Raw genomic sequence first — 12,375 nt, 5'->3', positions numbered from 1 at the left:
CGAAAACAAATGGACAAAGCTACGGGGCGCAGCATGGATAAATCTCAGATGTCAGGGCATGCAAAAGCTAGACACAACGGAACATAATGGAAAAAAACAGACAAAACTAATCTGTCATGAAGGATGCATCCTCAGGTAGTACAAGTGCAAGAGCCCTACACAAGAGCAAGGACGGGCTCTGGGAGAGAATGGAAGGGCTTCTGTGGGGCTGGGATCACGGTTACGAAGGGCACGAGGAGTCTGTTGTTTCCGGCTCCCAGTGGGCAGTCTACTTGCTGACTTGGTTGCAGTTACGGGACCACTAGCTCCGTGAAAAAAGACTGAATTGTTCTTTTTCGTTTTGTGTACGTTTCCATATGCATGCTATATTTAATAAGAAAAAGGTTTCCAGGGGCGCCTGGGTGGCTTAGTCGGGTGAGCGTCTGCCTTCGGCTCAGGTCATGATCCCAAGGTCCTGGGATCGAGCCCCACATCGGGCTCCCTGCTCTGCGGGGGCTTGCTTCTCCCTCTCCCACTCCCCCTGCTTGTGTTCCCTCTCTCACTGTCTCTTTCTGTCAAAAAAAAGAAAAAGAAAGAGGTTTCCAGAAAGGATGTGAAAAAAACAAACAGACAAACAAAAAACCCTACACACATAGCTTTTGATGTAGCAACTCCACTTCTAGGAATTTATCCTCCGGAAATATTTGCACGTGTGTGAAATGACTATGTGCATTGCTGTCCGTTCCTGCCTCCTCTGGGATGGCAAGATACTGGGATCAATCCGGAACCCATTAGCAGGGGCTGGTGGGATAAATAAGTGCCCAACACCACGGATGGCTCTGCAGCCATGAAAGGGGGTAAGAAGAGCCCCCTGCAATATATTAAGGATAAAAAACAAAGTGTGAGGGGCACCTGGATGGCTCAGTTGGTTAAGCGTCCAACTCTTGATTTCAGCTCAGGTTGTGATCTTAGGGTCCTGGGATTGAGTCCTGAGTTGGGCTCCGTGCTCAGCGGGGAGTCTACTTAAGATTCTCTCTCTCCCTCTGACCCGCCTCCCCTAAAAAAACAAAACAAATACAAAGTGCAAAACAGTGACCCCTTTTAAAATACTGGAGCTGCCTCTAGGGAAAGGAAGAGGCCCAGGAGATGCGAATAAAGGAGGGAAATTTACTTTTGTAAACTGAGTTGTACTATTTGAGTATTTTACCATGCGCTACTCTGCCTACTCAGAAAATAAATTATCACTTAAAAACAGAGTAAGTACATACAGACTGGGTGGATAAAGGCACGGGAAGGGAAGGAGCGGGATTCTGACTCTCTGGCCCTTGGAGGTCACACATTTGAAGATGGGTTTTGGAGCCACGCAGGTCTCAGATCAAGTCCAGTTTCTGGCCCTTCCTACCTCTGACCTTGGCCGAGGGACTTAATTAAAACTCTCTGATTCTGCCTTCATCCACAAAAGAGGACCTTCCCATTTGGGTACTGAGAGCATTAAATGAGATCCAAACAGAGACTGGTGTCTGGCAGGTAGAAAGCATTCAACCACGTTTGCCCTGACCATCCTACCCGGTAATCACCAATATGTTGTTCCAAGACGTGGTATCCTTGTTGCCATTTTACAGATAAGGAAACAGGTCCAGAAGACACCACCTCCGGGGCCTTCCACAAGCCGGCAACACACGTGACCTTTCCCTTGACCCCACAGGAACATCGAAACAGCAGGCCCTTGAGGGGGGGCACACGGCAGAAAGGGATCAATGACTACAAATAATCCAAGTTATTTGTGGGTGGTGGCTGCTCTGGACTTTCCTCTGTCTACTGCTGGTCTTATTCAGCATTTCTGACTTTTTAATTCTGCTTTCTCATTTGCCACAGCAGCTGGTCAAGGGACAAGACATTATTATTTCCGTTGAATGATAAGTAAAGGGAGGTCAGATGGGGGGTAGGGGGATGGGGACGATGCACATGATGCACAGCGGCATCCGTGTGGCTCAGGGTTCGGCCAGGGGGCTCAGAGTCTGTATGCCTGGGTTTCTTGGTGGACATGCTGTTATTACTCTGAGAGCGGGGGCGAGCCTGCCATCCTCTCTGGGCCTTCATTCCCACCCCTGCAATCTGACCAGTCTTTTCTCCAGGGACATGAGCAAATATACATAAACCCCTTAGAACAGCCCTAGCACCCACTGAATCCTGGGCAAATATGAGCGGCCAATATTTATGGGTCCTTGTCATTAGGGTAGGCAGAGTCCAGGGTCTTCTGAAGGCTTCCTCTTGTCCCTCTAGCTTATGGTTACTCTAACAACCTAGCTCTGAAGCCCTACTGGACCCTGTCCCCAGGGCTGAAAGTCCATGTCCTTGTGTGTGCTGCTCTTCTGTGAGCCCTGCTTTTGGCCCCTGGGAGGACTGTGCACTCAGGGCTGGGGCAGGATGCTAGGCTTGCAAACCCGCATGCAGGCAGTAATTTGCACAAGTGCTCCTTGCCTTGGTGTGCTCATTTCCAGCCTGTCCCCAGAAGGGCGCTCAGCCTGCAACGACAGCAGAGAGCTATTTACAGCTCTGGGCAAGGAGAGGGGAGGCAGGCTCTGTTCCCACATAGGAACAACCCTCCCGAAGTGGCTTGCTCTTTTGGCCGCTTGTAAGAGGCTGTTCGGCCAACCTGGTCCCCAGAGGAGTTTTGAGATCCTAAAAGCTTTTGCTGAAAGTCCAGGGATCTGCTCCAAGGGTTGTCTGGTTCCCTCAAGGAACTTGTGCTCAAAGGCAGATGGGAGGTAACCCTAGGCTCCCCCCAGTAGAGCTGCCAATGGGTTCTAGAGATCTGGATGGAGGAGGGGATACAGTAGGCCTGTCAAAACCATGGACAGCTCTAGCCATTCTACCACCACTCTAGGTCAGAAGTGGACAAACAGTGGTGGAGGGCTGGGCTGGGAGAAGACATCCGGTCCACTGGCCTATTTATGTAAATAAAGTTCTATTAGAACAGAGACTTGCCCGTTCATTATTGTCTCTGGCGGCTGTCGTAGTACAGGTAAATAGTTGTGATTCTTAACCATATGGCCCGCAAAGGCTCAAGTATTTACTATCTGCCCCTTTACAGAAGAAATTTGCCGAGCCTTACTAGGTGATGTCCCTGTCATCTCATCTTTTATCAGGCTTCTCTGATCCACCTATAGGTGGAGTCTGCTCTTCCCCCAGCTTCTAGAAGGATCTTTCTCCAGTGCTAATGAAATCAGGTCACCTCCTTGCTTAAAACCCTTCCATGGATCCCTATTGGTCTCTGCGTCAAGTCCACACATTATCATCGGTCACCTGGATGTCCATATCTGGCCCTCCTGAAGCTTACCCTCTCCTCATTCACCCACCCTATGCTCCACTGAAGGCCTGCACCATCCTCTGAACATTGGTTTTATAGGGGGGACAAAACTGTGTCTCAATGGAATATTATGCATTATCTGCATACAATACAAACTTTCCAGTTATCTGATTCTAGCCCTGTTCATTATCTTTGAGCTGTTTTTTCCAATCCTTTGTAAGTTGTAGGAAACTGATAGACAAGCAAATTCTGTCTTGTCCAATCATCTCCCCCTTCCATTTGCAATTCATTTCAACATTCCTTTTCTCCATACATAATTGTGCTTTAGTTGACTTCGCCTTTGAACTGGTTCTAACATCTGCCCAGTCCCCTCATTGAGTGAGCTTAATACAATCTTAAACTGAGTGAGCTTAATACAATCTTAAACAAGTGTCTGTTTTGTGTCTGCAGGGGAATCATGATATTACCCTTTTTTTATCTGAAGATTTTTTTTCTTCTCCTTTTTTTTTTTTAAGATTTTATTTATTTGAGAGAGAGAGAGAAAGCACAAGCAGCAGGAGCGGCAGGCAAAGGGAGAGGGAGAAACAGGCTCCCCACTGAGCAGAGAGCCTGACTTGGGGCTCGATCTCAGGACCCTGGGATCATGACCCGAGCCAAAGGCAGACAAGACGCTTAACTGATTGAGCAACCCAGGTGCCCCCGAAGATTTTCTTTTAACAGTTTTCTGTGAAGTCTCTGAGCCTCCGTTCAAGTTCTCTCTGTCAAGAACATCTTTCCTGCCTTTTCCTCCTGCAATTTCTTCCCCAGCATCCCCAGGATTTCTCTGACTTCCAACCTCTATGTACTCCCAGCCTCCCTGGGATGCATCTCGCTGAATGGCAGCTGTTCTGGTCTATCTCCCCACAGCTTGCCTAGAAGATCCTCTGGCGTAGCAGCTGGGTCTCTATCTCACGTCACGCACACACACACCCCTAGTACTCTACAGGACACACGGAAGTTGTGCAACAAGCAGACACATTAATGAATGAACGAACGTTGGGTGATGAGACTCCTCACCTAGACAGAAGCCACTAAGGGCAAGACCTTGTTCTCCTCGCTCAATACTCTACACAATGCCAGTGTCTGGCATCTGCTGAGTACCCAATAAATACTTGTTGAAAAAATGAAACCATACCACTCAACTTCTTGTTCCTGCCCTTTTTTTTTTTTTTTTTAAAGATTCTATTTATCTGAGAGAGAAAGAGTGCACAAGCAGGGGGAGGGACAGAGGCAGAGGGAGAAGCAGACTCCCTGCTGAGCAGGGGGCCCAATGTGGGGCTCAATCCCAGGACCCCAAGATCATGACCTGAGCCAAAGGCAGAAGCTTAACTGACTAAGCCACCCAGGTACCCCGCTTGGACTACTTTTAAGTAATCTCCCTTTTCTCCGCTTTGCAAGAGCAAGCCCAGCAGCATCCGAATACCACCCTCCCATGCCATGCTGTCATGCGTCACCACAGCGGCACTTCAACCCCTCTGGGTCCTGCTCCCTTGAGGGAATGGATGGCAATCTCCGTTCTGCTTCATGGTCACCTTGCGCCCTTGAGCAAGGCACTGCCCTTCTGGGCCTCTGTTTTCCCATGGGTCAGGTCCTCAGTTCAGACATTCCAAGAGATAAAGTACATAAAGCAAAGAGAGGAAAGACCAGTAATGCCCAAATGATGTTCCAGCCCAGACACCATTTACACTGTAACAAACACTGTCAGTGTAATTCATTGGCAAAGCTAAGCAGGGCATAGCTCTGAGTTGAGAGGGTGATACAGGTGTCCTAGGACAAGGTCTCCAAACTTGAATGTAACCATGAATCCTACCTTCCACCCACCACTGCCAACCTGAGATATTGTTAAAATATAGATTTGCATTCTGTAGGCCTGTGTAGAGTCCAACAGTCTGCATTTCTTTTCTTTTCTTTTTTTTTTTAAAAAGATTTATTTATTTTTTGAGAGAGAGCAGGAGGAGGGGCAGAGGGAGAGAGTATCTCAAGTAGACTGCCCACTGAGTGCAGAGCCCGACTCAGGGCTTAATCCCCGGTCAGGGGATTAATCCTTAATCCTGAGGCCAGGACCTGAGCTGAAACCAAGAGTGGGTTGCCTAATCGACTGAACCACCCAAGCGCCCCCAATAGTCTGCATTTCGAATGAGTATCCAGATGCTGCAGTGCTGCTGGGCATTGTACCACATTTCCAGAAGTAAGGTGCTAGGACACAATGGGTCCCAGCTTTGAAGACATTCTCAGTGTGGCCAAGGGACAGATTTCCAGCATGCTGCCAATAGTCTAAGGCAATAAATGTGACTACCTAAATGGGAGGTCTTGGTAGTTAAGCCTATAGACCTCTGAGAAAGGACAGGTTGGCAAGGTGGAGGATTCTGGTGCAGGGTTCTCAAAGAACATGGATAGAAACCAGGATGGGAGTATTCTGCCAGGCCAGTGACTCTACTGAAGTCTGGTGGTGGGGCCCACCAATCTGTGTGTTAACAAGCCCTCCAGGGCTTCTTATGCTCAAGTGTGAGAACCACTGTGCTAGGGGGAGAGAAAGGGTAGAATATTCTAGGTTGATGGACAGTGTTTTGTTTTCCCATAGTAGAATTTCAGGCACATGTCTGGGCCTTAAAATGGCATTCATCTATTCATCCATCCATTCACACACTCATCCATCAATTTGTCCAACCAAAAAAGTGGTTGTGTCCATGCATCCATCTATCCATCCGCCCATCCACTCACCCACCCAACATCCAACAAGTATGTCCTGAATGTCTACCATGAACCCTTTTAGGCACAAGAGAGGACTGAAATTGTAGATATACACATCTGTCTTAGCCTCTAAACCAGTGATTCTCTACCAGAGACAAGTTTGCCCCCATGGGACATGTGGTGATATCTGGAGACATTTTTGGTTGTCTCAACATGGGGGGAAGTGTGCTACTGGCCTTTAGTGGGGTAGGGGCCAGGGATGATGTTAAACATGCACAGGACAGCCCCCCAAAGTTAATAGTGTTGAAGTTGAGAAACTTTGCTCTAGATTAGGAGCCCCTTGTGGGAAGTAACTGAATTGTAGTCACCTTGATCTCCTAAGGTCACAAGATTGCCTGACCTACAAGAGCTGAGCAAATGTTTATATGCAAGAGGAAATGGCAACACAAACATACATTCATGTATATAAAGAGCTCTTAAAACTCAACCAAAAGGGGAGCCTGGGCGACTCAGTCAATTGAGTGTCTGACTCTTGATTTCAGCTCAGGTCATGATCTCAGGGTTGTGGGATCGAGCCCCAGATAGGGCTCTGCGCTGAAGGTGGAGCCTGCTTGGGATCCTCTCCTTCTCCCTCTGCCCCAACTTGCGCTATCTCTCTCTAAATAAATAAATAAATAGAATTTAAAAAAACCCAAAACCTCAATCACGAAAAGACAACCCAACTGAAAAATGAGCAAGGGACTTATATAGATGTTTCTCCAAAGAAAATATACAAATGGCCAACAAGCACACGAGAAGATGCTCAACAATACTAGTCACTAGGGAACTGCAAATCAAAAACACAATGAGATACCACTTCACACCTGCTGGAATGGTGGTAATAGTAAAAATAATGATAATTGGAAAATAACAAGCATTGGTAAGGATGTGGAAAATTGGAACCTTCACACGTTCCTTGCTGGTGGGAATGTACAATGGTGTCATTTGGCAGTTCCTCAAAAGGTTAAACAAAGAATTACCATGTGACTGATCACGTGACCTGAGTGGTTCACGCCTGGGCATATCGCGAAAAGAACAGAAACCAAAATTGTCTTTAAACCAAAACTTGTATGTACGTGTTCATAGAAGCAGAGAAGGCCAGGTGTTGGAACAGTTTTTGGTTAATCCTCTCAGTAATCCTGCTCAGTAATGAGCAGGTCCTATTACTGCCCCTCTTCCCACTACTCTTTTTGCTTTCTACTATTAACCCCTTTCCAAAGACAGGGAAATGAGATGCTGAGAGGTAGAGTGGTCACGGCATGAGGCCAGCACGCTGGTAGGAGCCCAGTTCAGCTGTAGGCACTCTGACCCCAGAGCCCATTGGAATGCTTAAGGAGTTCCCCAAAGCCAGGGCAGAAGTTCAGCCTGGGGCGGGGAAGCCTCAGATTCCTCTCTCATGGCTCCCGAACTCTCACAAATGCAGAGGCCCAAGTCTCAGCCACCAGAATTGCTGGCATGTGCATTTCCCCAGAGAGAGGGACGGGTCCAGGCAGGAGTGTGCGGTCCTCAGACCTCGCCTGCGCCCAGCACGCTGACACTGGAGACAGCGGCAGGGCTCCTCTTGTGGGCTGGAGTCCCATGGCTGTACCTCTCGGCAGGGTGACCCAGAGCAAGTCTGTCAACCTGTGTGTGCTGTGCTTTGCTCATCTGTAATGCACAGGAAGCTGGCTAGAGGATTCCTCCTCCTCTTCTTCCCCCATGAATATATTCTATTTTTTGGAAGATTTTATTTATTTATTTGAGAGAGAGAGAGAGCGCGCGCACGCACAAAAGCATGAGCAGGGAGGAGAGGGAGGAACAGGGAGCCTGATGCGGGGCTTGATCCCAGGACCCTGGGATCATGACCAGAGCTGATGGCAGATGCTTAACCGACTGAGCCATCCAGGTACCCCTACCATGAATATATTCTTATATATACATAGGTCTCTTTCATGCCCCTTGCTTGCCTAACTAATCATTCCCATATGCATTCACATATATCTTTTTTAAAATATACCGTATATATTAATTCTGCTACTTTATTGTTTTCACTAAATATCTCAGGGAACTTTCCAGGTCAGGAATGTACCTCTCCCTCATTTTTCTAAAAAGACTGCTCATTTCCCTGTGTGAACACATGTGATGTAGCCCCTCCCCGTGCTGGTGCTGCAAAGTTCTGCCGCAGACATTCCTGTGTTCGCCGAGCTGCATGCACGAGTGAACACAGCTAGAGGAGAGTCCTAGAGGTGGGAGGGCAGTGTGAGTTCTGGAAGAGACGGCCAGATGACCTTCTGAAGAAGGCTCCAGAACGAGGTTATTTCTGAAACTGTTGCTGGCATGAACATTTGTCTGACCTCTAGCAGGGAAGGGGAAGGCAAGCCATTTAACCTCTGTGAGCCTTAGTTTGCTCATCTGTAAAATGGGAGGCCCAGATCAATGCACATGAAGGTGCTCTGGAGGTGGCAAAGTCCTGTTTTATGTGAAGGATTGAGATCATTGTTAACACTGAGAGGCTCAGCGGCTGGACACCACCCCCTCCATCATGCAGAAGGCAGAACAAGGAGCCCGAGGAAGGAGAAGAAGGATCAAGGATGTGTAAGACATGTGCGTTAGGCCAGCAGTTCTCAGTGGGAGGGGTGGGTGTCATTCTGCCCCCCAGGGGACGTCTGCCAATGCTTGGAGACAGTTTAGTTGGCACGAGTGAACACAGCTAGAGGAGAGTCCTAGAGGTGGGAGGGCAGTGTGAGTTCTGGAAGAGACGGCCAGATGACCTTCTGAAGAAGGCTCCAGAACGAGGTTATTTCTGAAACTGTTGCTGGCATGAACATTTGTCTGACCTCTAGCAGGGAAGGGGAAGGCAAGCCATTTAACCTCTGTGAGCCTTAGTTTGCTCATCTGTAAAATGGGAGGCCCAGATCAATGCACATGAAGGTGCTCTGGAGGTGGCAAAGTCCTGTTTTATGTGAAGGATTGAGATCATTGTTAACACTGAGAGGCTCAGCGGCTGGACACCACCCCCTCCATCATGCAGAAGGCAGAACAAGGAGCCCGAGGAAGGAGAAGAAGGATCAAGGATGTGTAAGACATGTGCGTTAGGCCAGCAGTTCTCAGTGGGAGGGGTGGGTGTCATTCTGCCCCCCAGGGGACGTCTGCCAATGCTTGGAGACAGTTTAGTTGGCATAACTAGAGAGGCCTGTACTGGCATCTAGTAGGGAGAAGGGCCAGAACAGAGCTAAACACCCTCAGTGCACAGGACGGCCCCCGAGACAGAAAATTATTCCGCCCCCAATGTCAACACTGCCGAGGATAGAAGGCCTGCTCTGCGGCTGTCTCTTATCTGATGCAACGAACCTCATTCAAAGATGAGGGAAGTGAGCCTCAGAGAGGGAATGACCTGCCCAAACCCCCCCAGCCATTCACTCTTGGCTCCATCTGACTTTACGGTCTGTGGTCCTAAAAGCACAAAGGTTTTATGACTTTGCACTTGAAATCACAATCATTGCTTCCACCCATTGGTTGTAATAGCTAAGCACTTTACGAGGATTAACTCGTTTTATGTGGATAAGGTTAATAAACTCCTCAAGATCACACAGCAAGTAGCAGATCTGGGCTCTAGACCCAGATAAGAGGGGTCCAGGGACTGATCTCTTGACCTCTAGGCACTCCAGTTCCCCCTCATGCTCTGGAACTTTTGCCTTGGCAGCTTGGACTTGGCTCCCTGCTCTAAATCGGAGCATGACAGCCAACCCTTTAGCTGGAGGCAGAGGGGAGCCCCCGCCTCAAGACCCTCCCATCTGCAGGGACCTGGTCGCTGTTGTCCCACTGGATGGTTCTGGACCCCTGCAGCTAGTTTCAGCTCTGGCCCCATTCAGTGCCTCAGGAACAGAAGCCATGCTCTAAGCAGGGATACGAGATTGCTGGAGAGACAGGAGGGAAGGGGCCTGTCCAAAGTTCCTGGAGCAAACCCAGCTATGCAACTGAGGCTCCTGCGGCGGTCTCGGGCACCAGTACATTGCACCCCATCTCGTTTGCCATCCTTGACTGATTTGGTTTTTGGCAAGTGTCAGTGTGGTGGTGGGCACAGCAAAAAACTCCCATGGGGTGAGTGGTTAAGTGTGGACCCCCAGGAGTGGATTCCACAACGTGGCCTGTTGGCCTGTTTGGGGGGGCGGGTGCAGTGCTGCCTTTCAGCTCTGCCCCTTCCTAGCTGCATTACATTCTCAGGGCCTCTGCACCTCTGCTAGCAAGTGGGGAGGTCAGTCCCGGCTGTAAATGTGAGCACTGGAGCTCCTGTCCCAGATGCAAGCACCCCATAATCCCTGTGACCAGGTTTGCCACCCACTAGCTGGATGACCTTGAGCAAGTGTCTTCCCCTCCTTGTGTCTCTGTTTGCTCAACTGTCAAATGAAGGGGCAGGATCTTTAATCTAGAAGCCTAGAACTCCCGACTTACCTCTCCCTGGGGCTGATCTCTTTGGGCATCCAGGACACACATTTCTCCATACCCCATGCCCCGGGTGCAGCTCTAAAAAGCAAGGCAAAGCTCCTTGCCTTTCTCTTTCCTGTCCTCCACCCTTGCCTGCCAGGGAAGAGCTGTTCCCAGGCCTCCTCAAATCACCAACATCCTGACCCTTAGCCCAGCAAAGCCAACGCTGTCTCCAGCCCAATGGATGGTTCCTGCAGCATCTACCTTCTCTGGCCAAGTGCTCAGGGAATTCCACTGAGCAGTGCCCACTGGAACTGGAGGTAAGGGGACAGCCCCAGGGAGCAAGTTGGGGCCCTCCTCTCTGCATCTGACACTCCCTTCTCCAGGGGAGAGGTTGGGCTGCCTCAGGGGAGAACATCCTGAACACCAGCCCTTTGTGTGGGGGATGGGGGGTGTCCCTGGTGGTCCTGCTGCCTCAGAGGCCATCTCTGCTGTCAGAGTTCAGAGGGCAGTAGAAGGGCCTGTCCCTAGGCTCAGGATCCTGGCTTTAAGGGCTTTATTCTTATTAAACCTCATCTGGTCTCATCTCTGGCCAGGGTGGGAGAGGAAAGTTGGGATGGGATTAGGTGGAGCAGTGAGGTGTGGGAGTACAGTCGGGGAAGGATGGGATTTGGGAGAGGCGGAGAGAGTGGGTGTAGGGTGTTAGTGAGAGGCTGTTGGCTTGAAAGGGTTAGAGAGAGGCAGAGTGAGGTGGGCGACTTGGTTCAGATGGGTGGCCAGACCCCAGTCCTAGTGCTGAGTATGAAAGCCCTTGCCTCACATCTGTTGGAGGAAGAGGGTACCTTCCCCCAAATGCTTTACTGTGGTGGTGTCTGAGGCAACCATTTCTCTGTAAGGGGTGGAAAGAGGGTCTTGGCGGGGTGGGGGAGGAGGAGGGAATCATCCATATCTGAAGACAAATCCTAAAGTCCAGGTGCTGAGGTGGGGTACGCAAGGAGGTCCCTATTGGGTTTGAGGGTGACATGGTGAGTCTCTGCCCCGAGACTTCCCTGCCTTAAGGAGGGGCTTATTTCCCAGGACATCTGGGGGCCTTCATTTTCCCTGGAGAGAGAATGACCTATCTACAACTAAGACCCTCATCATTCTGAAGCGAGGGTGGGAGAAGAGATCCAAACTTAGTTTCTGAGGGAGGCGGAAGGTGCATCCGTCTCCGAAGAGATGGGGGGGGGGCTAGATACCTGCGGAGGTTAGACCCCACTTTGGGAGGGTACATTCCATCCCAATGGGTAAGTTAGGGAGGGGAGATCCCATCTCCAGAGCCCGGGGCTAGGAGGAAGAGCCCATTTCTGATGGGAAAAGGAGGCTGTTTTGCTCTCTGGGAGGTGAGAGACCCTCTCTTTTTGGGGGAGGGGACCCGCGTCTCGAGAGGATGAGGGCCCCGATTCTGGGAAAGACGCCCCGTTTTTGCTCCCTGGGTGCATGGTCAAAGGACTCCATCTCGAGTGGAAGGGCCCGCCCCCACGCGACCCGACGCCGGGCCCTTACCTACAGGCCCAGGCTCCGGTCTGCAGACTCCGATCTGCCGGGCTCCGACTTGAGGTTCCTGCGCTCTGAGCTCCGGGTGCGTCCAGTCTCTGCCCCACTTCCCCCAGCGACTCGCGGGGCTTCCTAGCTCCACCGAGCCGAGCCGGCCAATCAGCGCTGCCGGCCCCGGCCCTCACTCGCGCCGCAGCCAATGAGCGCGCCCGCCACGGGCCACCGCCCCCGGTGGGAGGGGGAAGGCAGGGCGGGGGCAGAGTCCGGCCTCCGGGGGCGGAGGAGCCGGGGGCCCGGAGGAGGGACCGCGAGGGCCGGGGGCGAGGGTTGGGGCTGTGGAGGAGGAGGCTGAAGACCCTCGTCAGGCCGGAGGGGAG

At 50.7% G+C, this 12,375-nt stretch overlaps 1 protein-coding gene across 2 annotated transcripts in view; it reads right to left on the bottom strand.

Moving 5' to 3' along the window:
• The window catches only part of ABAT (4-aminobutyrate aminotransferase), an 80,125-nt gene extending 68,028 nt beyond the window's left edge, over positions 1–12,097 (bottom strand). For both annotated transcript variants that reach the window (XM_028117633.2, XM_028117631.2), the window contains exon 1: positions 12,008–12,097. The gene's annotated coding sequence lies outside the window, so the exon portion shown is untranslated. The remainder of the gene's footprint in view (positions 1–12,007) is intronic.
• Positions 12,098–12,375: the final 278 nt, after the last annotated feature.

The sequence above is a fragment of the Eumetopias jubatus genome, unplaced genomic scaffold, assembly GCF_037043125.1.
Source record: "Eumetopias jubatus isolate StellerSeaLion01/CBP00866 unplaced genomic scaffold, mEumJub1_p1.0 scaffold_12, whole genome shotgun sequence".
Taxonomy (NCBI): Eukaryota; Metazoa; Chordata; class Mammalia; order Carnivora; family Otariidae; genus Eumetopias; species Eumetopias jubatus.
The sequence above is the reverse complement of the archived record's forward strand: the minus strand, read 5'-3'. Positions and strand labels throughout refer to the sequence as shown.